Source organism: Rhodnius prolixus, unplaced genomic scaffold, assembly GCF_049639745.1.
Source record: "Rhodnius prolixus isolate KJV_2025 unplaced genomic scaffold, Rpr scaffold_11, whole genome shotgun sequence".
NCBI lineage: Eukaryota > Metazoa > Arthropoda > Insecta > Hemiptera > Reduviidae > Rhodnius > Rhodnius prolixus.
In genome coordinates, this window is record NW_027411625.1 from 7,033,062 (window position 1) to 7,059,523 (window position 26,462).

General features: G+C 33.3%; 1 protein-coding gene across 3 annotated transcripts in view; it reads left to right on the plus strand.

Moving 5' to 3' along the window:
* Positions 1-26,462, plus strand: part of Dhit (regulator of G protein signaling double hit) — a 134,834-nt gene that overhangs the window by 53,335 nt on the left and 55,037 nt on the right. The gene's annotated exons all lie outside the window — the stretch shown is intronic.

A 26,462-nucleotide genomic window follows, 5' to 3' on the forward strand; every position in this document is an offset into this window, starting at 1 on the left:
TGAGAGGAGAATCCACCCAATTGGTGAAACTCCTAAAGAAGAATATTTCACTATTGTGCACTGGCACTTACTTCATTGAGAAGATCGCGTGGCCACCGGCACTTAACCTTCTTGTAAGATTTCTGGGAAATGCAGGTAAGTTGGGAAACCAAAGGATTTGGATGTAAGAAAAATTGAAGCGTAGAATTTAACGTAACGGGATCTTACAGCTTCTGGAAACATTAGGAACAAGAAAATCTCGGTGCAAGATAGAGTTTAGAAACAAAGTAAGAAGTATTAGCGGATTCGACGGAATGTTTATTGATAGAAAGAATTGGATTTTTGTAGAATATTGGAAGCTTTGGCTGAGCCCCAAAGTTTTATACTGTATGTCCAAGATGGTTTTGAGTATCATGGTGTAGATAAGTCGTTCATTCTGTAGTGAGAGTTTAGATCGTTTGTTCAAGAAGTCTAGAGAGAAGTTTGAATCGTCTGTTTAGTTCTTTTCGTTTAAGTCTATGTTAGTATGTGGGGTTCCAGATTAGGCGTTCGTCCATGAAAAATCCTAGATACCTAAAACAATCTAATTTTATTTAGTAACTCATATTTAATACTCGTCAACATTTAAATAGTTTGTAAATCCGTGTATTATACTGAAATGTAACCTTACAAAAAAAGAAACCTTACCTAAACCTTTTACAGGGAAATCCAGTAAAATTTTGCTAGAGAAATTATTTATGCAAACATGATTACCAACACAATTAATCTTCAATTAATATTACCGTTTATTTCACAAAAATGGCACTGTTAGAGGGTATTTATTCACTCCCAGCAAAACAGCCACATACCACCGGTGGAAGGATTTTCACTAATATTGATATTAGATTGTTCATGTATAGCCAGACAGCCAACAATGGTCTGAGATCTCCTAGTAAGAACTAACTTTTGGTAATTACATGCCATGGTTGCTCTCCATACTTTGGGACCAATGAATACTCTATCCGTCTCCTTTTGCGGTTCGCTATAATCCACTAGCTTCCTCTAGTTCAATGGATTCCTAACTCAACGCTCCGTTTGTCCCTTTTAGGCGAGAAGAGTAGACGAGAAACAATGGGTAACATATGCAATCAAATCCATCTAAGAAGTTATATGTTTTTTTTAGAGTTTAGGCCGAAGGGAATGAGACGCCAAAATATACTTCAGATATGGCAAAACCTGTTGAGTATTTTTGACATGAAAGAATTGTATTGAGTCTTTTAAAATTTGTTAAATCCTTTATAAGACTAATAGACTTAGGAGTTATAAGACTAATAAGACTAATAGACTTGGGATTTATAAGACTAATAGACTTAGGATTTATAAGACTAATAGACTTAGGATTTATAAGACTAATAGACTTAGGATTTATAAGACTAATAAGACTAATAGACTTAGGATTTATAAGACTAATAAGACTAATAGACTTAGGATTTATAAGACTAATAAGACTAATAGACTTAGGATTTATAAGACTAATAAGACTAATAGACTTAGGATTTATAAGACTAATAGACTTAGGATTTATAAGACTAATAGACTTAGGATTTATAAGACTAATAGACTTAGGATTTATAAGACTAATAGGATTTATAAGACTAATAGTCTTAGCAAAAAAAAAAATATAGTGAGTAAAGGAACGGTTTACTACTTCTGTTGACTTAGACGCCACGGTAGCCGAGCGATTAAGAGACTAGACCCTCTCCTAGCAAAGCTAAGATGTATTGTTGGTTTAGTGGGTTCGATTCCCCAGGTCATAGGCCTTGGATTTTATTTAAATGGTTAATATGAGAAATTTATAGTAAAGTAAATTTGATTTCGGTGTATTGCTTTAAACCTCGTCGTAGCCTTCTTGTAAATTTTCCAAGATTTTTAGTGGTATATTTATCCAAGAAAATTTTAGCTAAGGATTTTATGGTTGTATAAGAGCTGTGACATGAGGGATTACCGAACGAAAGTCTAGCAGCCAACTGCTGCAAGCTGTGCTTTGCACTAATGAGATCCAAGAGCTTGTTACCAGTTCGCTAACCCTAAAATCGTTAACACGTCCTCCTTTTGCCTGGAAAACGTTTTATTGTACATCAACTTCAACGCACTTTTCCTTTTTTCTTTTTTAGTAACTATAACTGGTTGCAATCATTTGTCTTGTAGACGGATGGCGTTCTTACATCACCTTACTTCGTTCCGATGGCCTTTTCACGCTCCTTCGATCTCCCCAGTCAGCTTATTAAAAGTGAGAGAAATAAAAACAAAATATAAATTATTGCTCTCTAATTCTTGAGAAAAAAATTTGTTATCATATTAAAAGTTTTCATTTTCTTTCCTTCTTAGAAAGAGGAAGTATTGAAATCGTATCAAAATGTCCGAAAATACTTCTTTTTACACGTATTACATGTTTTAATATTCACTAAGTAGAAAACGATAGCCGAGCGGTTAGAGGCGAGACCTGTAAAGCTAATACGAGGTGTTGCTATTAAATAACGAGACTGATGCTGCTACAGAAGAACTATGCATGCGCCAAATCCTAACGACCGACAGCTGTGCAGCGTAAAGCCTTCTCTTTCGATTGCAGCGTCTCACGTGTTTGTAGAGAAATCCGTCTGACCGGAACCGTCCGTTTGTGTAAGACGTGTTAGTTTCGTTTTGCCCGAAAACATGATACTACACATATGTTGTAGTAGAGCAACGAATTGTCGTGAAATTTTACATAAAACTGGGTAAAACCGCTACTGAAACTTATCTTTTATTAAAAGAAGTTTATGGCGATGAATGTTTATCACGTGCGCAAGTTTTTGAATGGTTTAAGCGTTTCCAAGATGGCCCGAGAAGACGTCGGAGATGATGACTGCCCGGGTCGCCCTTCCACGTCCAAAACGGATGAAAATATCGGATTATAATTAATCAACATTACTACCGTGAGTTACTTGCTCAACTCCGTGAAAGAGTAAGGAAAAAACGACCCGATGTTTGTGGAAGAACAAGTCATGAGGTTCTCCATCAAGACAACGCGCCGGCTCACACTGCTTTGTCTGTCAAGGACGTTTCTAGCCAAGTACAACATCCCAGTTTTAGGCCATCCGCCTTATTCGCTTGACCTGGCCCCATATAACTTTTATCTGTTCCCTAAAGTCAAATCTGCATTAAAATAAAATGTTTTATAGCAATAGTCTCGTTATTTAATAGCCACACCTCGTATGTATTGTGGTACTGGGATCGATTCCCTGCTCTATGCCTTGGATTTTATTTAATGGTTAATAAAAGAAATTTACAGTAAAGTTTGTTTGCTAGTCGCCTCCGTCCACGACGCCTAAATTTGGTAGTTTTGACGTAAAGCCCGCCTGAAGAAATAGGCAATCCCCCTTTCTATCATTAACGAGTGTTCATATAATTCTGAAGGTTGAAATAGAAATATGAAATGTTGGACCAGCTATAAATTAACTGACATGTAATAAGTAGAAATGATAGTAGTAGCGTTTTTTGTCAACAGATGTAGAGAAGTTTAACACGCATTCATTCGCATACAATGTATTTTAGATGTACTTTTTAAAGAGTTCATTTTATTTTATTTTTCTCACGAACAGCTTTCTAGGGCAATTGTTCTCAAAAATGTGTTCCGCCGACCATTGTTGTTCCTTAAATGCGCTTCTTGTGTTCTATGAAAATACGACGTAATAATAAAATATTCAAGAATTGTAAAAAAAGTTATGTTATTAAAAGTTAAGCAAAGTAGCTAAAGGCAGTATCGGTCAACTATCTGACTTCATAATGTATGATCAGGGATATATTTTAAATACATTTCTAGTTATGCACAATATTATGTCAATCACGAGTTAGATACAAAGAATAGGACAGATTAAATAATTTTAGTTAGCTGAACTATGTCTAAATAGTATAAAGTGCTGTTTGTCTCAAGAATGACAGACAAATTAATAACGCATTCTTTGAATCAAAAATGAGGTGGGTCGTACGCCCCACGGCAGCGCAGCCAAAAGAGGCTTATTGTGCCATCCCCTTTTGGATCTAGTAGTTGAAACCTCCCCTACTAAGGAGGTTGAGGACTATCCCTAATAGTTCTTTTTGCGCTACTATCTCCTTTGGTCTCAAAGAGATTGCAACACAATCGAACAATTTTCTCCTCTTCCTAACACAATCTGCACAACGGTTCCCAGCTAATACAAAATTAAGAGACGATTTCTACTTTTTCCAACGGTTTTTACTTCTTACTTTTCAAAATAGATCGACCCTAAATATACAACCTAGCATTGGCCTTAGTATTAACTATCAAATACTGAAACTACAGCAAACCAGCAAATTGAGGGACAATTTCAATTTATTCCAATAGTTTTTACTTCTTACTCTCAAAAATAGATCAACCCTACATATACAATCTAGCATTGCCCTAAATATTAACTGCCAAATGCAGGAAAAGCAGCATTCTTGTGAAATTAAGAGACGATTTCTACTTTTTCCAACGGTTTTTACTTCTTACTTTCAAAATAGATCGACCCTACATATACAACCTAGCATTGGCCTTAGTATTAACTATCAAATACTGAAACTACAGCAAACCAGCAAATTGAGGGACGATTTCAATTTATTCCAATAGTTTTTACTTCTTACTCTCAAAAATAGATCAACCCTACATATACAATCTAGCATTGCCCTAAATATTAACTGCCAAATGCAGGAAAAGCAGCATTCTTGTGAAATTAAGAGACGATTTCTACTTTTTCCAACAGTTTTTACTTCTTACTTTTCAAAATAGATCGACCCTACATATACAACCTAGCATTGGCCTTAGTATTAACTATCAAATACTGAAACTACAGCAAACCAGCAAATTGAGGGACAATTTCAATTTATTCCAATAGTTTTTACTTCTTACTCTCAAAAATAAATCACCCCTACATATACAACCTAGCATTGGCCTTAGTATTAACTATCAAATACTGAAACTACAGCAAACCAGCAAATTGAGGGACAATTTCAATTTATTCCTATAGTTTTTAATTCTTACTCTCAAAAATAGATCGACCCAACATATACAACCTAGCATTGGCCTTAGTATTAACTATCAAATACTGAAACTACAGCAAACCAGCAAATTGAGGGACAATTTCAATTTATTCCAATAGTTTTTACTTCTTACTCTCAAAAATAGATCGACCCTACATATACAACCTAGCATTGGCCTTAGTATTAACTATCAAATACTGAAACTACAGCAAACCAGCAAATTGAGGGACAATTTCAATTTATTCCAATAGTTTTTACTTCTTACTCTCAAAAATAGATCAACCCTACATATACAATCTAGCATTGCCCTAAATATTAACTGCCAAATGCAGGAAAAGCATCATTCTTGTGAAATTAAGAGACGATTTCTACTTTTTCCAACGGTTTTTACTTCTTACTTTCAAAATAGATCGACCCTACATATACAACCTAACATTGGCCTTAGTATTAACTATCAAATACTGAAACTACAGCAAACCAGCAAATCGAGGGACAATTTCAATTTATTCCAATAGTTTTTACTTCTTACTCTCAAAAATAGATCGACCCTTCATATACAACCTAGCATTGGCCTTAGTATTAACTATGAAATACTGAAACTACAGCAAACCAGCAAATTGAGGGACAATTTCAATTTATTCCAATAGTTTTTACTTCTTACTCTCAAAAATAGATCGACCCAACATATACAACCTAGCATTGGCCTTAGTATTAACTATCAAATACTGAAACTACAGCAAACCAGCAAATTGAGGGACAATTTCAATTTATTCCAATAGTTTTTACTTCTTACTCTCAAAAATAGATCGACCCTACATATACAACCTAGCATTGGCCTTAGTATTAACTATCAAATACTGAAACTACAGCAAACCAGCAAATTGAGGGACAATTTCAATTTATTCCAATAGTTTTTACTTCTTACTCTCAAAAATAGATCAACCCTACATATACAATCTAGCATTGCCCTAAATATTAACTGCCAAATGCAGGAAAAGCAGCATTCTTGTGAAATTAAGAGACGATTTCTACTTTTTCCAACGGTTTTTACTTCTTACTTTCAAAATAGATCGACCCTACATATACAACCTAACATTGGCCTTAGTATTAACTATCAAATACTGAAACTACAGCAAACCAGTAAATTGAGGGACAATTTCAATTTATTCCAATAGTTTTTACTTCTTACTCTCAAAAATAGATCGACCCTACATATACAACCTAGCATTGGCCTTAGTATTAACTATCAAATACTGAAACTACAGCAAACCAGCAAATTGAGGGACAATTTCAATTTATTCCAATAGTTTTTACTTCTTACTCTCAAAAATAGATCATCCCTACATATACAACCTAGCATTGGCCTTAGTATTAACTATCAAATACTGAAACTACAGCAAACCAGCAAATTGAGGGACAATTTCAATTTATTCCTATAGTTTTTACTTCTTACTCTCAAAAATAGATCGACCCAACATATACAACCTAGCATTGGCCTTAGTATTAACTATCAAATACTGAAACTACAGCAAACCAGCAAATTGAGGGACAATTTCAATTTATTCCAATAGTTTTTACTTCTTACTCTCAAAAATAGATCGACCCTACGTATACAACCTAGCATTGGCCTTAGTATTAACTATCAAATACTGAAACTACAGCAAACCAGCAAATTGAGGGACAATTTCAATTTATTCCAATAGCTTTTACTTCTTACTCTCAAAAATAGATCAACCCTACATATACAATCTAGCATTGCCCTAAATATTAACTGCCAAATGCAGGAAAAGCAGCATTCTTGTGAAATTAAGAGACGATTTCTACTTTTTCCAACGGTTTTTACTTCTTACTTTCAAAATAGATCGACCCTACATATACAACCTAGCATTGGCCTTAGTATTAACTATCAAATACTGAAACTACAGCAAACCAGCAAATTGAGGGACAATTTCAATTTATTCCAATAGTTTTTACTTCTTACTCTCAAAAATAGATCGACCCTACATATACAACCTAGCATTGGCCTTAGTATTAACTATGAAATACTGAAACTACAGCAAACCAGCAAATTGAGGGACAATTTCAATTTATTCCAATAGTTTTTACTTCTTACTCTCAAAAATAGATCGACCCAACATATACAACCTAGCATTGGCCTTAGTATTAACTATCAAATACTGAAACTACAGCAAACCAGCAAATTGAGGGACAATTTCAATTTATTCCAATAGTTTTTACTTCTTACTCTCAAAAATAGATCGACCCTACATATACAACCTAGCATTGGCCTTAGTATTAACTATCAAATACTGAAACTACAGCAAACCAGCAAATTGAGGGACAATTTCAATTTATTCCAATAGTTTTTACTTCTTACTCTCAAAAATAGATCAACCCTACATATACAATCTAGCATTGCCCTAAATATTAACTGCCAAATGCAGGAAAAGCAGCATTCTTGTGAAATTAAGAGACGATTTCTACTTTTTCCAACGGTTTTTACTTCTTACTTTCAAAATAGATCGACCCTACATATACAACCTAGGATTGGCCTTAGTATTAACTATCAAATACTGAAACTACAGCAAACCAGCAAATTGAGGGACAATTTCAATTTATTCCAATAGCTTTTACTTCTTACTCTCAAAAATAGATCAACCCTACATATACAATCTAGCATTGCCCTAAATATTAACTGCCAAATGCAGGAAAAGCAGCATTCTTGTGAAATTAAGAGACGATTTCTACTTTTTCCAACGGTTTTTACTTCTTACTTTCAAAATAGATCGACCCTACATATACAACCTAGCATTGGCCTTAGTATTAACTATCAAATACTGAAACTACAGCAAACCAGCAAATTGAGGGACAATTTCAATTTATTCCAATAGTTTTTACTTCTTACTCTCAAAAATAGATCGACCCTACATATACAACCTAGCATTGGCCTTAGTATTAACTATCAAATACTGAAACTACAGCAAACCAGCAAATTGAGGGACAATTTCAATTTATTCCAATAGTTTTTACTTCTTACTCTCAAAAATAGATCGACCCAACATATACAACCTAGCATTGGCCTTAGTATTAACTATCAAATACTGAAACTACAGCAAACCAGCAAATTGAGGGACAATTTCAATTTATTCCAATAGTTTTTACTTCTTACTCTCAAAAATAGATCGACCCTACATATACAACCTAGCATTGGCCTTAGTATTAACTATCAAATACTGAAACTACAGCAAACCAGCAAATTGAGGGACAATTTCAATTTATTCCAATAGTTTTTACTTCTTACTCTCAAAAATAGATCAACCCTACATATACAATCTAGCATTGCCCTAAATATTAACTGCCAAATGCAGGAAAAGCAGCATTCTTGTGAAATTAAGAGACGATTTCTACTTTTTCCAACGGTTTTTACTTCCTACTTTCAAAATAGATCGACCCTACATATACAACCTAGGATTGGCCTTAGTATTAACTATCAAATACTGAAACTACAGCAAACCAGCAAATTGAGGGACAATTTCAATTTATTCCTATAGTTTTTAATTCTTACTCTCAAAAATAGATCGACCCAACATATACAACCTAGCATTGGCCTTAGTATTAACTATCAAATACTGAAACTACAGCAAACCAGCAAATTGAGGGACAATTTCAATTTATTCCTATAGTTTTTACTTCTTACTCTCAAAAATAGATCGACCCTACGTATACAACCTAGCATTGGCCTTAGTATTAACTATCAAATACTGAAACTACAGCAAACCAGCAAATTGAGGGACAATTTCAATTTATTCCAATAGTTTTTACTTCTTACTCTCAAAAATAGATCGACCCTACGTATACAACCTAGCATTGGCCTTAGTATTAACTATCAAATACTGAAACTACAGCAAACCAGCAAATTGAGGGACAATTTCAATTTATTCCAATAGCTTTTACTTCTTACTCTCAAAAATAGATCAACCCTACATATACAATCTAGCATTGCCCTAAATATTAACTGCCAAATGCAGGAAAAGCAGCATTCTTGTGAAATTAAGAGACGATTTCTACTTTTTCCAACGGTTTTTACTTCTTACTTTCAAAATAGATCGACCCTACATATACAACCTAGCATTGGCCTTAGTATTAACTATCAAATACTGAAACTACAGCAAACCAGCAAATTGAGGGACAATTTCAATTTATTCCAATAGTTTTTACTTCTTACTCTCAAAAATAGATCGACCCTACATATACAACCTAGCATTGGCCTTAGTATTAACTATCAAATACTGAAACTACAGCAAACCAGCAAATTGAGGGACAATTTCAATTTATTCCAATAGTTTTTACTTCTTACTCTCAAAAATAGATCAACCCTACATATACAATCTAGCATTGCCCTAAATATTAACTGCCAAATGCAGGAAAAGCAGCATTCTTGTGAAATTAAGAGACGATTTCTACTTTTTCCAACGGTTTTTACTTCTTACTTTCAAAATAGATCGACCCTACATATACAACCTAACATTGGCCTTAGTATTAACTATCAAATACTGAAACTACAGCAAACCAGTAAATTGAGGGACAATTTCAATTTATTCCAATAGTTTTTACTTCTTACTCTCAAAAATAGATCGACCCTACATATACAACCTAGCATTGGCCTTAGTATTAACTATCAAATACTGAAACTACAGCAAACCAGCAAATTGAGGGACAATTTCAATTTATTCCAATAGTTTTTACTTCTTACTCTCAAAAATAGATCATCCCTACATATACAACCTAGCATTGGCCTTAGTATTAACTATCAAATACTGAAACTACAGCAAACCAGCAAATTGAGGGACAATTTCAATTTATTCCTATAGTTTTTACTTCTTACTCTCAAAAATAGATCGACCCAACATATACAACCTAGCATTGGCCTTAGTATTAACTATCAAATACTGAAACTACAGCAAACCAGCAAATTGAGGGACAATTTCAATTTATTCCAATAGTTTTTACTTCTTACTCTCAAAAATAGATCGACCCTACGTATACAACCTAGCATTGGCCTTAGTATTAACTATCAAATACTGAAACTACAGCAAACCAGCAAATTGAGGGACAATTTCAATTTATTCCAATAGCTTTTACTTCTTACTCTCAAAAATAGATCAACCCTACATATACAATCTAGCATTGCCCTAAATATTAACTGCCAAATGCAGGAAAAGCAGCATTCTTGTGAAATTAAGAGACGATTTCTACTTTTTCCAACGGTTTTTACTTCTTACTTTCAAAATAGATCGACCCTACATATACAACCTAGCATTGGCCTTAGTATTAACTATCAAATACTGAAACTACAGCAAACCAGCAAATTGAGGGACAATTTCAATTTATTCCAATAGTTTTTACTTCTTACTCTCAAAAATAGATCGACCCTACATATACAACCTAGCATTGGCCTTAGTATTAACTATCAAATACTGAAACTACAGCAAACCAGCAAATTGAGGGACAATTTCAATTTATTCCAATAGTTTTTACTTCTTACTCTCAAAAATAGATCGACCCAACATATACAACCTAGCATTGGCCTTAGTATTAACTATCAAATACTGAAACTACAGCAAACCAGCAAATTGAGGGACAATTTCAATTTATTCCAATAGTTTTTACTTCTTACTCTCAAAAATAGATCGACCCTACATATACAACCTAGCATTGGCCTTAGTATTAACTATCAAATACTGAAACTACAGCAAACCAGCAAATTGAGGGACAATTTCAATTTATTCCAATAGTTTTTACTTCTTACTCTCAAAAATAGATCAACCATACATATACAATCTAGCATTGCCCTAAATATTAACTGCCAAATGCAGGAAAAGCAGCATTCTTGTGAAATTAAGAGACGATTTCTACTTTTTCCAACGGTTTTTACTTCTTACTTTCAAAATAGATCGACCCTACATATACAACCTAGGATTGGCCTTAGTATTAACTATCAAATACTGAAACTACAGCAAACCAGCAAATTGAGGGACAATTTCAATTTATTCCTATAGTTTTTAATTCTTACTCTCAAAAATAGATCGACCCAACATATACAACCTAGCATTGGCCTTAGTATTAACTATCAAATACTGAAACTACAGCAAACCAGCAAATTGAGGGACAATTTCAATTTATTCCTATAGTTTTTACTTCTTACTCTCAAAAATAGATCGACCCTACGTATACAACCTAGCATTGGCCTTAGTATTAACTATCAAATACTGAAACTACAGCAAACCAGCAAATTGAGGGACAATTTCAATTTATTCCAATAGCTTTTACTTCTTACTCTCAAAAATAGATCAACCCTACATATACAATCTAGCATTGCCCTAAATATTAACTGCCAAATGCAGGAAAAGCAGCATTCTTGTGAAATTAAGAGACGATTTCTACTTTTTCCAACGGTTTTTACTTCTTACTTTCAAAATAGATCGACCCTACATATACAACCTAGCATTGGCCTTAGTATTAACTATCAAATACTGAAACTACAGCAAACCAGCAAATTGAGGGACAATTTCAATTTATTCCAATAGTTTTTACTTCTTACTCTCAAAAATAGATCGACCATACATATACAACCTAGCATTGGCCTTAGTATTAACTATCAAATACTGAAACTACAGCAAACCAGCAAATTGAGGGACAATTTCAATTTATTCCAATAGTTTTTACTTCTTACTCTCAAAAATAGATCGACCCAACATATACAACCTAGCATTGGCCTTAGTATTAACTATCAAATACTGAAACTACAGCAAACCAGCAAATTGAGGGACAATTTCAATTTATTCCAATAGTTTTTACTTCTTACTCTCAAAAATAGATCGACCCTACATATACAACCTAGCATTGGCCTTAGTATTAACTATCAAATACTGAAACTACAGCAAACCAGCAAATTGAGGGACAATTTCAATTTATTCCAATAGTTTTTACTTCTTACTCTCAAAAATAGATCAACCCTACATATGCAATCTAGCATTGCCCTAAATATTAACTGCCAAATGCAGGAAAAGCAGCATTCTTGTGAAATTAAGAGACGATTTCTACTTTTTCCAACGGTTTTTACTTCTTACTTTCAAAATAGATCGACCCTACATATACAACCTAGCATTGGCCTTAGTATTAACTATCAAATACTGAAACTACAGCAAACCAGCAAATTGAGGGACAATTTCAATTTATTCCAATAGTTTTTACTTCTTACTCTCAAAAATAGATCGACCCTACATATACAACCTAGCATTGGCCTTAGTATTAACTATGAAATACTGAAACTACAGCAAACCAGCAAATTGAGGGACAATTTCAATTTATTCCAATAGTTTTTACTTCTTACTCTCAAAAATAGATCGACCCAACATATACAACCTAGCATTGGCCTTAGTATTAACTATCAAATACTGAAACTACAGCAAACCAGCAAATTGAGGGACAATTTCAATTTATTCCAATAGTTTTTACTTCTTACTCTCAAAAATAGATCGACCCTACATATACAACCTAGCATTGGCCTTAGTATTAACTATCAAATACTGAAACTACAGCAAACCAGCAAATTGAGGGACAATTTCAATTTATTCCAATAGTTTTTACTTCTTACTCTCAAAAATAGATCAACCCTACATATACAATCTAGCATTGCCCTAAATATTAACTGCCAAATACAGGAAAAGCAGCATTCTTGTGAAATTAAGAGACGATTTCTACTTTTTCCAACGGTTTTTACTTCTTACTTTCAAAATAGATCGACCCTACATATACAACCTAACATTGGCCTTAGTATTAACTATCAAATACTGAAACTACAGCAAACCAGCAAATTGAGGGACAATTTCAATTTATTCCAATAGTTTTTACTTCTTACTCTCAAAAATAGATCGACCCTACATATACAACCTAGCATTGGCCTTAGTATTAACTATCAAATACTGAAACTACAGCAAACCAGCAAATTGAGGGACAATTTCAATTTATTCCAATAGTTTTTACTTCTTACTCTCAAAAATAGATCATCCCTACATATACAACCTAGCATTGGCCTTAGTATTAACTATCAAATACTGAAACTACAGCAAACCAGCAAATTGAGGGACAATTTCAATTTATTCCTATAGTTTTTACTTCTTACTCTCAAAAATAGATCGACCCAACATATACAACCTAGCATTGGCCTTAGTATTAACTATCAAATACTGAAACTACAGCAAACCAGCAAATTGAGGGACAATTTCAATTTATTCCAATAGTTTTTACTTCTTACTCTCAAAAATAGATCGACCCTACGTATACAACCTAGCATTGGCCTTAGTATTAACTATCAAATACTGAAACTACAGCAAACCAGCAAATTGAGGGACAATTTCAATTTATTCCAATAGCTTTTACTTCTTACTCTCAAAAATAGATCAACCCTACATATACAATCTAGCATTGCCCTAAATATTAACTGCCAAATGCAGGAAAAGCAGCATTCTTGTGAAATTAAGAGACGATTTCTACTTTTTCCAACGGTTTTTACTTCTTACTTTCAAAATAGATCGACCCTACATATACAACCTAGCATTGGCCTTAGTATTAACTATCAAATACTGAAACTACAGCAAACCAGCAAATTGAGGGACAATTTCAATTTATTCCAATAGTTTTTACTTCTTACTCTCAAAAATAGATCGACCCTACATATACAACCTAGCATTGGCCTTAGTATTAACTATCAAATACTGAAACTACAGCAAACCAGCAAATTGAGGGACAATTTCAATTTATTCCAATAGTTTTTACTTCTTACTCTCAAAAATAGATCGACCCAACATATACAATCTAGCATTGCCCTAAATATTAACTGCCAAATGCAGGAAAAGCAGCATTCTTGTGAAATTAAGAGACGATTTCTACTTTTTCCAACGGTTTTTACTTCTTACTTTCAAAATAGATCGACCCTACATATACAACCTAGCATTGGCCTTAGTATTAACTATCAAATACTGAAACTACAGCAAACCAGCAAATTGAGGGACAATTTCAATTTATTCCAATAGTTTTTACTTCTTACTCTCAAAAATAGATCGACCCTACATATACAACCTAGCATTGGCCTTAGTATTAACTATCAAATACTGAAACTACAGCAAACCAGCAAATTGAGGGACAATTTCAATTTATTCCAATAGTTTTTACTTCTTACTCTCAAAAATAGATCAACCCTATATATACAATCTAGCATTGCCCTAAATATTAACTGCCAAATGCAGGAAAAGCAGCATTCTTGTGAAATTAAGAGACGATTTCTACTTTTTCCAACGGTTTTTACTTCTTACTTTCAAAATAGATCGACCCTACATATACAACCTAGCATTGGCCTTAGTATTAACTATCAAATACTGAAACTACAGCAAACCAGCAAATTGAGGGACAATTTCAATTTATTCCAATAGTTTTTACTTCTTACTTTCAAAAATAGATCGACACTACATATACAACCTAGCATTGGCCTTAGTATTAACTATCAAATACTGAAACTACAGCAAACCAGCAAATTGAGGGACAATTTCAATTTATTCCAATAGTTTTTACTTCTTACTCTCAAAAATAGATCGACCCAACATATACAACCTAGCATTGGCCTTAGTATTAACTATTAAATACTGAAACTACAGCAAACCAGCAAATTGAGGGACAATTTCAATTTATTCCAATAGTTTTTACTTCTTACTCTCAAAAATAGATCGACCCTACATATACAACCTAGCATTGGCCTTAGTATTAACTATCAAATACTGAAACTACAGCAAACCAGCAAATTGAGGGACAATTTCAATTTATTCCAATAGTTTTTACTTCTTACTCTCAAAAATAGATCAACCCTACATATACAATCTAGCATTGCCCTAAATATTAACTGCCAAATGCAGGAAAACCAGCATTCTTGTGAAATTAAGAGACGATTTCTACTTTTTCCAACGGTTTTTACTTCTTACTTTCAAAATAGATCGACCCTACATATACAACCTAGGATTGGCCTTAGTATTAACTATCAAATACTGAAACTACAGCAAACCAGCAAATTGAGGGACAATTTCAATTTATTCCAATAGTTTTTACTTCTTACTCTCAAAAATAGATCGACCCTACATATACAACCTAGCATTGGCCTTAGTATTAACTATCAAATACTGAAACTACAGCAAACCAGCAAATTGAGGGACAATTTCAATTTATTCCAATAGTTTTTACTTCTTACTCTCAAAAATAGATCGACCCAACATATACAACCTAGCATTGGCCTTAGTATTAACTATCAAATACTGAAACTACAGCAAACCAGCAAATTGAGGGACAATTTCAATTTATTCCAATAGTTTTTACTTCTTACTCTCAAAAATAGATCGACCCTACATATACAACCTAGCATTGGCCTTAGTATTAACTATCAAATACTGAAACTACAGCAAACCAGCAAATTGAGGGACGATTTCAATTTATTCCAATAGTTTTTACTTCTTACTCTCAAAAATAGATCACCCCTACATATACAATCTAGCATTGCCCTAAATATTAACTGCCAAATGCAGGAAAAGCAGCATTCTTGTGAAATTAAGAGACGATTTCTACTTTTTCCAACGGTTTTTACTTCTTACTTTCAAAATAGATCGACCCTACATATACAACCTAGCATTGGCCTTAGTATTAACTATCAAATACTGAAACTACAGCAAACCAGCAAATTGAGGGACAATTTCAATTTATTCCAATAGTTTTTACTTCTTACTCTCAAAAATAGATCGACCCTACATATACAACCTAGCATTGGCCTTAGTATTAACTATGAAATACTGAAACTACAGCAAACCAGCAAATTGAGGGACAATTTCAATTTATTCCAATAGTTTTTACTTCTTACTCTCAAAAATAGATCGACCCAACATATACAACCTAGCATTGGCCTTAGTATTAACTATCAAATACTGAAACTACAGCAAACCAGCAAATTGAGGGACAATTTCAATTTATTCCAATAGTTTTTACTTCTTACTCTCAAAAATAGATCGACCCTACATATACAACCTAGCATTGGCCTTAGTATTAACTATCAAATACTGAAACTACAGCAAACCAGCAAATTGAGGGACAATTTCAATTTATTCCAATAGTTTTTACTTCTTACTCTCAAAAATAGATCAACCCTACATATACAATCTAGCATTGCCCTAAATATTAACTGCCAAATGCAGGAAAAGCAGCATTCTTGTGAAATTAAGAGACGATTTCTACTTTTTCCAACGGTTTTTACTTCTTACTTTCAAAATAGATCGACCCTACATATACAACCTAACATTGGCCTTAGTATTAACTATCAAATACTGAAACTACAGCAAACCAGCAAATTGAGGGACAATTTCAATTTATTCCAATAGTTTTTACTTCTTACTCTCAAAAATAGATCGACCCTACATATACAACCTAGCATTGGCCTTAGTATTAACTATCAAATACTGAAACTACAGCAAACCAGCAAATTGAGGGACAATTTCAATTTATTCCAATAGTTTTTACTTCTTACTCTCAAAAATAGATCATCCCTACATATACAACCTAGCATTGGCCTTAGTATTAACTATCAAATACTGAAACTACAGCAAACCAGCAAATTGAGGGACAATTTCAATTTATTCCTATAGTTTTTACTTCTTACTCTCAAAAATAGATCGACCCAACATATACAACCTAGCATTGGCCTTAGTATTAACTATCAAATACTGAAACTACAGCAAACCAGCAAATTGAGGGACAATTTCAATTTATTCCAATAGTTTTTACTTCTTACTCTCAAAAATAGATCGACCCTACGTATACAACCTAGCATTGGCCTTAGTATTAACTATCAAATACTGAAACTACAGCAAACCAGCAAATTGAGGGACAATTTCAATTTATTCCAATAGCTTTTACTTCTTACTCTCAAAAATAGATCAACCCTACATATACAATCTAGCATTGCCCTAAATATTAACTGCCAAATGCAGGAAAAGCAGCATTCTTGTGAAATTAAGAGACGATTTCTACTTTTTCCAACGGTTTTTACTTCTTACTTTCAAAATAGATCGACCCTACATATACAACCTAGCATTGGCCTTAGTATTAACTATCAAATACTGAAACTACAGCAAACCAGCAAATTGAGGGACAATTTCAATTTATTCCAATAGTTTTTACTTCTTACTCTCAAAAATAGATCGACCCTACATATACAACCTAGCATTGGCCTTAGTATTAACTATCAAATACTGAAACTACAGCAAACCAGCAAATTGAGGGACAATTTCAATTTATTCCAATAGTTTTTACTTCTTACTCTCAAAAATAGATCGACCCAACATATACAACCTAGCATTGGCCTTAGTATTAACTATCAAATACTGAAACTACAGCAAACCAGCAAATTGAGGGACAATTTCAATTTATTCCAATAGTTTTTACTTCTTACTCTCAAAAATAGATCGACCCTACATATACAACCTAGTATTGGCCTTAGTATTAACTATCAAATACTGAAACTACAGCAAACCAGCAAATTGAGGGACAATTTCAATTTATTCCAATAGTTTTTACTTCTTACTCTCAAAAATAGATCAACCCTATATATACAATCTAGCATTGCCCTAAATATTAACTGCCAAATGCAGGAAAAGCAGCATTCTTGTGAAATTAAGAGACGATTTCTACTTTTTCCAACGGTTTTTACTTCTTACTTTCAAAATAGATCGACCCTACATATACAACCTAGCATTGGCCTTAGTATTAACTATCAAATACTGAAACTACAGCAAACCAGCAAATTGAGGGACAATTTCAATTTATTCCAATAGTTTTTACTTCTTACTTTCAAAAATAGATCGACCCTACATATACAACCTAGCATTGGCCTTAGTGTTAACTATCAAATACTGAAACTACAGCAAACCAGCAAATTGAGGGACAATTTCAATTTATTCCAATAGTTTTTACTTCTTACTCTCAAAAATAGATCGACCCAACATATACAACCTAGCATTGGCCTTAGTATTAACTATCAAATACTGAAACTACAGCAAACCAGCAAATTGAGGGACAATTTCAATTTATTCCAATAGTTTTTACTTCTTACTCTCAAAAATAGATCGACCCTACATATACAACCTAGCATTGGCCTTAGTATTAACTATCAAATACTGAAACTACAGCAAACCAGCAAATTGAGGGACAATTTCAATTTATTCCAATAGTTTTTACTTCTTACTCTCAAAAATAGATCAACCCTACATATACAATCTAGCATTGCCCTAAATATTAACTGCCAAATGCAGGAAAACCAGCATTCTTGTGAAATTAAGAGACGATTTCTACTTTTTCCAACGGTTTTTACTTCTTACTTTCAAAATAGATCGACCCTACATATACAACCTAGGATTGGCCTTAGTATTAACTATCAAATACTGAAACTACAGCAAACCAGCAAATTGAGGGACAATTTCAATTTATTCCAATAGTTTTTACTTCTTACTCTCAAAAATAGATCGACCCTACATATACAACCTAGCATTGGCCTTAGTATTAACTATCAAATACTGAAACTACAGCAAACCAGCAAATTGAGGGACAATTTCAATTTATTCCAATAGTTTTTACTTCTTACTCTCAAAAATAGATCAACCCTACATATACAATCTAGCATTGCCCTAAATATTAACTGCCAAATGCAGGAAAAGCAGCATTCTTGTGAAATTAAGAGACGATTTCTACTTTTTCCAACGGTTTTTACTTCTTACTTTTCAAAATAGATCGACCCTACATATACAACCTAGCATTGGCCTTAGTATTAACTATCAAATACTGAAACTACAGCAAACCAGCAAATTGAGGGACGATTTCAATTTATTCCAATAGTTTTTACTTCTTACTCTCAAAAATAGATCACCCCTACATATACAATCTAGCATTGCCCTAAATATTAACTGCCAAATGCAGGAAAAGCAGCATTCTTGTGAAATTAAGAGACGATTTCTACTTTTTCCAACGGTTTTTACTTCTTACTTTCAAAATAGATCACTCCTATATATAGAACCTAGCATTGGCCTTAGTATTGACTATCAGATACTGAAACTACAGCAAACCAGCAAATTGAGGGACAATTTCAATTTATTCCAATAGTTTTTACTTCTTACTCTCAAAAATAGATCGACCCTACATATACAACCTAGCATTGGCCTTAGTATTAACTATCAAATACTGAAACTACAGCAAACCAGCAAATTGAGGGACAATTTCAATTTATTCCAATAGTTTTTACTTCTTACTTTTCAAAATAGATCGACCCTAAATATACAACCTAGCATTGGCCTTAGTATTAACTATCAAATACTGAAACTACAGCAAACCAGCAAATTGAGGGACAATTTCAATTTATTCCAATAGTTTTTACTTCTTACTCTCAAAAATAGATCAACCCTACATATACAATCTAGCATTGCCCTAAATATTAACTGCCAAATGCAGGAAAAGCAGCATTCTTGTGAAATTAAGAGACGATTTCTACTTTTTCCAACGGTTTTTACTTCTTACTTTTCAAAATAGATCGACCCTACATATACAACCTAGCATTGGCCTTAGTATTAACTATCAAATACTGAAACTACAGCAAACCAGCAAATTGAGGGACGATTTCAATTTATTCCAATAGTTTTTACTTCTTACTCTCAAAAATAGATCACCCCTACATATACAATCTAGCATTGCCCTAAATATTAACTGCCAAATGCAGGAAAAGCAGCATTCTTGTGAAATTAAGAGACGATTTCTACTTTTTCCAACGGTTTTTACTTCTTACTTTCAAAATAGATCACTCCTATATATAGAACCTAGCATTGGCCTTAGTATTAACTATCAAATACTGAAACTACAGCAAACCAGCAAATTGAGGGACAATTTCAATTTATTCCAATAGTTTTTACTTCTTACTCTCAAAAATAAATCACCCCTACATATACAACCTAGCATTGGCCTTAGTATTAACTATCAAATACTGAAACTACAGCAAACCAGCAAATTGAGGGACAATTTCAATTTATTCCTATAGTTTTTAATTCTTACTCTCAAAAATAGATCGACCCAACATATACAACCTAGCATTGGCCTTAGTATTAACTATCAAATACTGAAACTACAGCAAACCAGCAAATTGAGGGACAATTTCAATTTATTCCAATAGTTTTTACTTCTTACTCTCAAAAATAGATCGACCCTACATATACAACCTAGCATTGGCCTTAGTATTAACTATCAAATACTGAAACTACAGCAAACCAGCAAATTGAGGGACAATTTCAATTTATTCCAATAGTTTTTACTTCTTACTCTCAAAAATAGATCAACCCTACATATACAATCTAGCATTGCCCTAAATATTAACTGCCAAATGCAGGAAAAGCATCATTCTTGTGAAATTAAGAGACGATTTCTACTTTTTCCAACGGTTTTTACTTCTTACTTTCAAAATAGATCGACCCTACATATACAACCTAACATTGGCCTTAGTATTAACTATCAAATACTGAAACTACAGCAAACCAGCAAATTGAGGGACAATTTCAATTTATTCCAATAGTTTTTACTTCTTACTCTCAAAAATAGATCGACCCTACATATACAACCTAGCATTGGCCTTAGTATTAACTATCAAATACTGAAACTACAGCAAACCAGCAAATTGAGGGACAATTTCAATTTATTCCAATAGTTTTTACTTCTTACTCTCAAAAATAGATCGACCCAACATATACAACCTAGCATTGGCCTTAGTATTAACTATCAAATACTGAAACTACAGCAAACCAGCAAATTGAGGGACAATTTCAATTTATTCCAATAGTTTTTACTTCTTACTCTCAAAAATAGATCAACCCTACATATACAATCTAGCATTGCCCTAAATATTAACTGCCAAATGCAGGAAAAGCATCATTCTTGTGAAATTAAGAGACGATTTCTACTTTTTCCAACGGTTTTTACTTCTTACTTTCAAAATAGATCGACCCTACATATACAACCTAACATTGGCCTTAGTATTAACTATCAAATACTGAAACTACAGCAAACCAGCAAATTGAGGGACAATTTCAATTTATTCCAATAGTTTTTACTTCTTACTTTCAAAAATAGATCGACCCTACATATACAACCTAGCATTGGCCTTAGTATTAACTATCAAATACTGAAACTACAGCAAACCAGCAAATTGAGGGACAATTTCAATTTATTCCAATAGTTTTTACTTCTTACTCTCAAAAATAGATCAACCCTACATATACAATCTAGCATTGCCCTAAATATTAACTGCCAAATGCAGGAAAAGCATCATTCTTGTGAAATTAAGAGACGATTTCTACTTTTTCCAACGGTTTTTACTTCTTACTTTCAAAATAGATCGACCCTACATATACAACCTAACATTGGCCTTAGTATTAACTATCAAATACTGAAACTACAGCAAACCAGCAAATTGAGGGACAATTTCAATTTATTCCAATAGTTTTTACTTCTTACTTTCAAAAATAGATCGACCCTACATATACAACCTAGCATTGGCCTTAGTATTAACTATCAAATACTGAAACTACAGCAAACCAGCAAATTGAGGGACAATTTCAATTTATTCCAATAGTTTTTACTTCTTACTCTCAAAAATAGATCGACCCAACATATACAACCTAGCATTGGCCTTAGTATTAACTATCAAATACTGAAACTACAGCAAACCAGCAAATTGAGGGACAATTTCAATTTATTCCAATAGTTTTTACTTCTTACTCTCAAAAATAGATCGACCCTACATATACAACCTAGCATTGGCCTTAGTATTAACTATCAAATACTGAAACTACAGCAAACCAGCAAATTGAGGGACAATTTCAATTTATTCCAATAGTTTTTACTTCTTACTCTCAAAAATAGATCGACCCAACATATACAACCTAGCATTGGCCTTAGTATTAACTATCAAATACTGAAACTACAGCAAACCAGCAAATTGAGGGACAATTTCAATTTATTCCAATAGTTTTTACTTCTTACTCTCAAAAATAGATCGACCCTACATATACAACCTAGCATTGGCCTTAGTATTGACTATCAGATACTGAAACTACAGCAAACCAGCGAAATTGAGGGACTTTTCTAACGAAAAGTAATATTATGCTATTAGGGTATAAAAAAAAGTATGACTACTCTTGAATTAGGTTATTCGCCATAAGTCAAAAAGAAAATTAAGAAAAGTGAAAAACTCGCTTAGGAACTTGGGCAGGAAATTAGGTTAGAATTAGGACCCTTCCTACCGAATATTGCTGTAATTTGAATGAAACTTTAAGCGCTTGTTTCATTTTAAACGTATTTTTTTTTTTTAAATTAAAGATATTAATTTGTTTTAAATTAATAATTAAATATTATGACGGCAATAAAATAAAACAGATTTCTGTATCCACTTGCTACAGGTTTTATTGTTTTTCTTTATTTTTCTGTATTCCCAGTAACCAAAAAGGTATTCGACCATTTATTCTTTCCACTCGGAATCTCTACAAGAGAATCTAATACGCTAATCTCTTAGCAGATATCGCTTCCCATATACGTTTATTTATTTTTTTAATGATTTAAGGCGCGTCAGTATCTGAGGTTATTGGCACCCAGAGCTTTTTTTGAGGGCACTGCCGGCCTCCGGACAGTATTCTCTCGTTACAGACAACACTGTCCATCAACGGACAGTGAGCTGATACAAGCTCCTAGGAAGAAAAAAACTTAAGGGAGAGCAGCTCTCCTTGTGGGAATCCAATACGCTAACCACATAGCTAATCCCTTCCCTGATATATAGTACGTTGTTATAGTTGGGGTTTTAATTACGAGTATTTATTAGTTGTTATTAATTATATAATAAATATTGATGGCCTCTGGTAGTATGGGAGCTTTTAATTAAAAAGAAACGAAGCCAAACGAAAATTTGTAATGTGCACCATAAGTTTCTCATGATCATTATCATTACAAAATTTCATAAAATAAAGGCGCACACAAAAAAGGAAGAGATATTAATAGTAATGCATCGGATTTCTATAGGAGGAATTCAGAGGAGAGTTTGGAAATGCTAGGGTATGCTTTATGGTTTGCGTCGAGAGTAATGATTCCTCAGTGAGCCCAAAAGTGCTTTGATTTATTTTTAGTCTTAGGAAATAGTCACCTATTGATACTCGCGGAATCAATAAATTTATCGACTTCCTGGGTGTAATTAATTATTATATATGTGGAAAATAAGTAACAATCTGCTATAATTACAAGTAATTGACAAAACTACTTTTTTCTGGCGTAGTCTACTCTTTAGGTAGAGGATTTATTTTATACTTAGTGTAATTATGCAAATAGTTTGCTTCTTTAACTTTATAATATCCTTGAGTCTGATTAGCAAAATATTTTTTTAGCAGTAACCCCTCTTAATCTAGTGCAACTATTTAAGAATTAAGTTTTGTTTTTAATTATAATGTAAAGTAATCGCCTATTTTTTTTTTCAGGCGTGGCTTAACGTCCAACTACCAATTAGGTGTCAGTGGACGGGGACCGAAGCTCATATTTACTATAAACAATTTTATTCTATCAAATAAAAAGTAGCTTACGCGGGATTCGATCCGGCGATCTCCCACATACAAAGCCAAGCTCTTGACCACTAGACCAACACTCGCCACGGCTTTTTAATTATATTATTACATATAAAGGAAACATGTATAATAATAATAATATGCCTATGCTATCTCTTAGTTTATCGAGCTTTCACCAGCCTTCCGTCTGGTCTTCACATATGATAATGGTTATAAAGTTGGTTGAGCGATCTCCAGTTCAATTCTCGCTTGTGGCTACTTTTTATTCGTTAAAAAAAAAAATGTTAGTAGTAAAGTATGTATTTGGACGTAAAGCCCTGTATGAAAAAAACTCAAAATTACTTTTTTAAACATTACTTACAACAATAATTTATTACTATAGTACAGTAAGAGAAAGTGAAAAATAATCATGGTATACAATTTCCAGAGTTGGTAGATAAAGAAATTTTGGTTGTATTGCCGTAGTAACAATAACGACAAAAAAAAAAAGTCAACTGTCGCTTTCAATGCGCTGTTGGTGATATTGACTGGCGAGATAGCGCCACCTGGTCGAGTTTCTACTCACTACTGCCTCGACCACAACCCTGTCATACGTTGCCAACATATCCTGCATTCGCATCTGGTCCTTATAATGTCAGTATTTAAGATGCAATAAGTGAATTTATTACCTTTCCAGCTTCGAGGCTGATAAAAGAAATTAATTGTCTACATTCTTAGTTTTAAAAATTGGCTTCTCTCTAGAAATATTTGTTTGGGGGGGAGACAGAAAGGAATGATGGGATTATCGATTTTTATACCAAAGTTTTGGCAAATGTATTACTTTCTTCAAGGTAACATAAATTTGTAAAGTTTTATGTTTAACTACATCATCATAACTATTGATTACAACATCATAAAAGTTAACATAACATCATAACAGTAAAACTAGTTTATAGTCTTGAAATTTTTTGAATTTGAATTTTCAAAATGGTTTTGGGAAGTTTTGATTTAAAAGTACAAGAGAAAGAGAGGTAAATGGTACTACCATTTTGAGCCGTTCACTGTATAACTCGAATTAACTCCAAAAGTGGAGAAATTACGATGAAATAATGTACATGGTTTTTTTTTTATAATTCCGTTTATAATATAAATTCAAATAAGTTTACCGTTATCATTCAGCGCCTGCGGCTGTATTTGAGTTGAATTAAGATTTACATTAGAGCACTGAGTTAATCAAAATAGCTATAGAAATAGATTATTTATTACTGAATAGGCAAACAAATTTTGTTGTTAAATGGTGATAATCTTTATTATTTGGGAAATTGATTGTAAATATAAAAAGTTATGACTGAACCAAGTGTTTTGACACACTTAAATTTAAAATATTTCAGAAAGTGGAGTTAATAGAATTTTGCAGTGAACGGCTCGTTTATTCCTTAAATTACGCTGATATTACGCTTACAAGGAATATGCCAGCTAAATAACAAATAAACTACTGTTGGAATGTTCGAAGTGGGTCCAATAAGTTAACTCAGCAAAAGGGCCAACCACATTCATCTGATTTAGACTAAACTATAATAATAATAATAAAGAAACTATTGCGGGAATCTCAAGTGTACTTAGGTCAGTATTAATAAAGGGTTTACAAAAATAATAATAATAATAATAATAGTAAAGAAGGGAAAGGATTAGCTATGTGGTTAGCGTATTGGATTCCCACGCGGAGGACCAGGGGTTCGAATCCAGCTGTTGACCCTTAGATTTTCTCTTCCTAGGAGCTTCTTACAGCTCACTGTTCGGTGATGAACAGTGTTGTCTGTAACGAGAGAACACTGTCCGGAGGCCGGCAGTGCACTGAAAAAAGCTCAAAAAAAAAAAGAGTACAGGAAAGTGTAGCTACACGGATGTTACACTCTGTATCCTGTAACCATAAAATGAGAACACTGTAACCTCTATCTTTGAACCCTGGAACCTCTACTATCTACGATCTATACTATCAGTAGAACTGCTATCTACGATCTACGATCTATAATATCAGTAGATCTACTACATACGAACTACTGTCTATACTATCAGAAGGTCTATACTATCTACAATCTATACTATCAGTAGATCTACTATCTACGAACTACAATCTATACTATTAGTAGATCTGCTGTCTACGATGTACAATCTATACTATCAGCAGATATACTATCTACGAACTACTGTCTTTACTATCAGTAGGTCTACTATCTACGATCTATACTAGATCTACTATCTACGAACTACAATCTATACTATTAGTAGATCTGCTATCTACGATCTACAATCTGTACTAGATCTACAATCTGCGATCTATACTATCAGTAGTTCCAATCTACGATCTATGCTATCAGTAGTTCTAATCTAAGATCTATCTATTAGTAGATCTACTATCTACGAACTACTATGTTATCTATACTATCATTAGATCTACTATCTACGATGTACTGCTATCTACGATCTGCGATCTATAATATCAGTAGATCTGCTATCTACGATCTACAATCTATACTATTAGTAGATCTCCAATCTGCGATCTATACTATCAGTAGTTCCATTATCTACGATCTATACTATCAGCAGATCTACTATCTACGAACTACTAACTATGCTATAATATCAGTATGTCTTCTATCTACGATTTATACTAATCAATAGGTCTACTATCTTCGAACTACGATCTACACTATCAGGATATTTCTA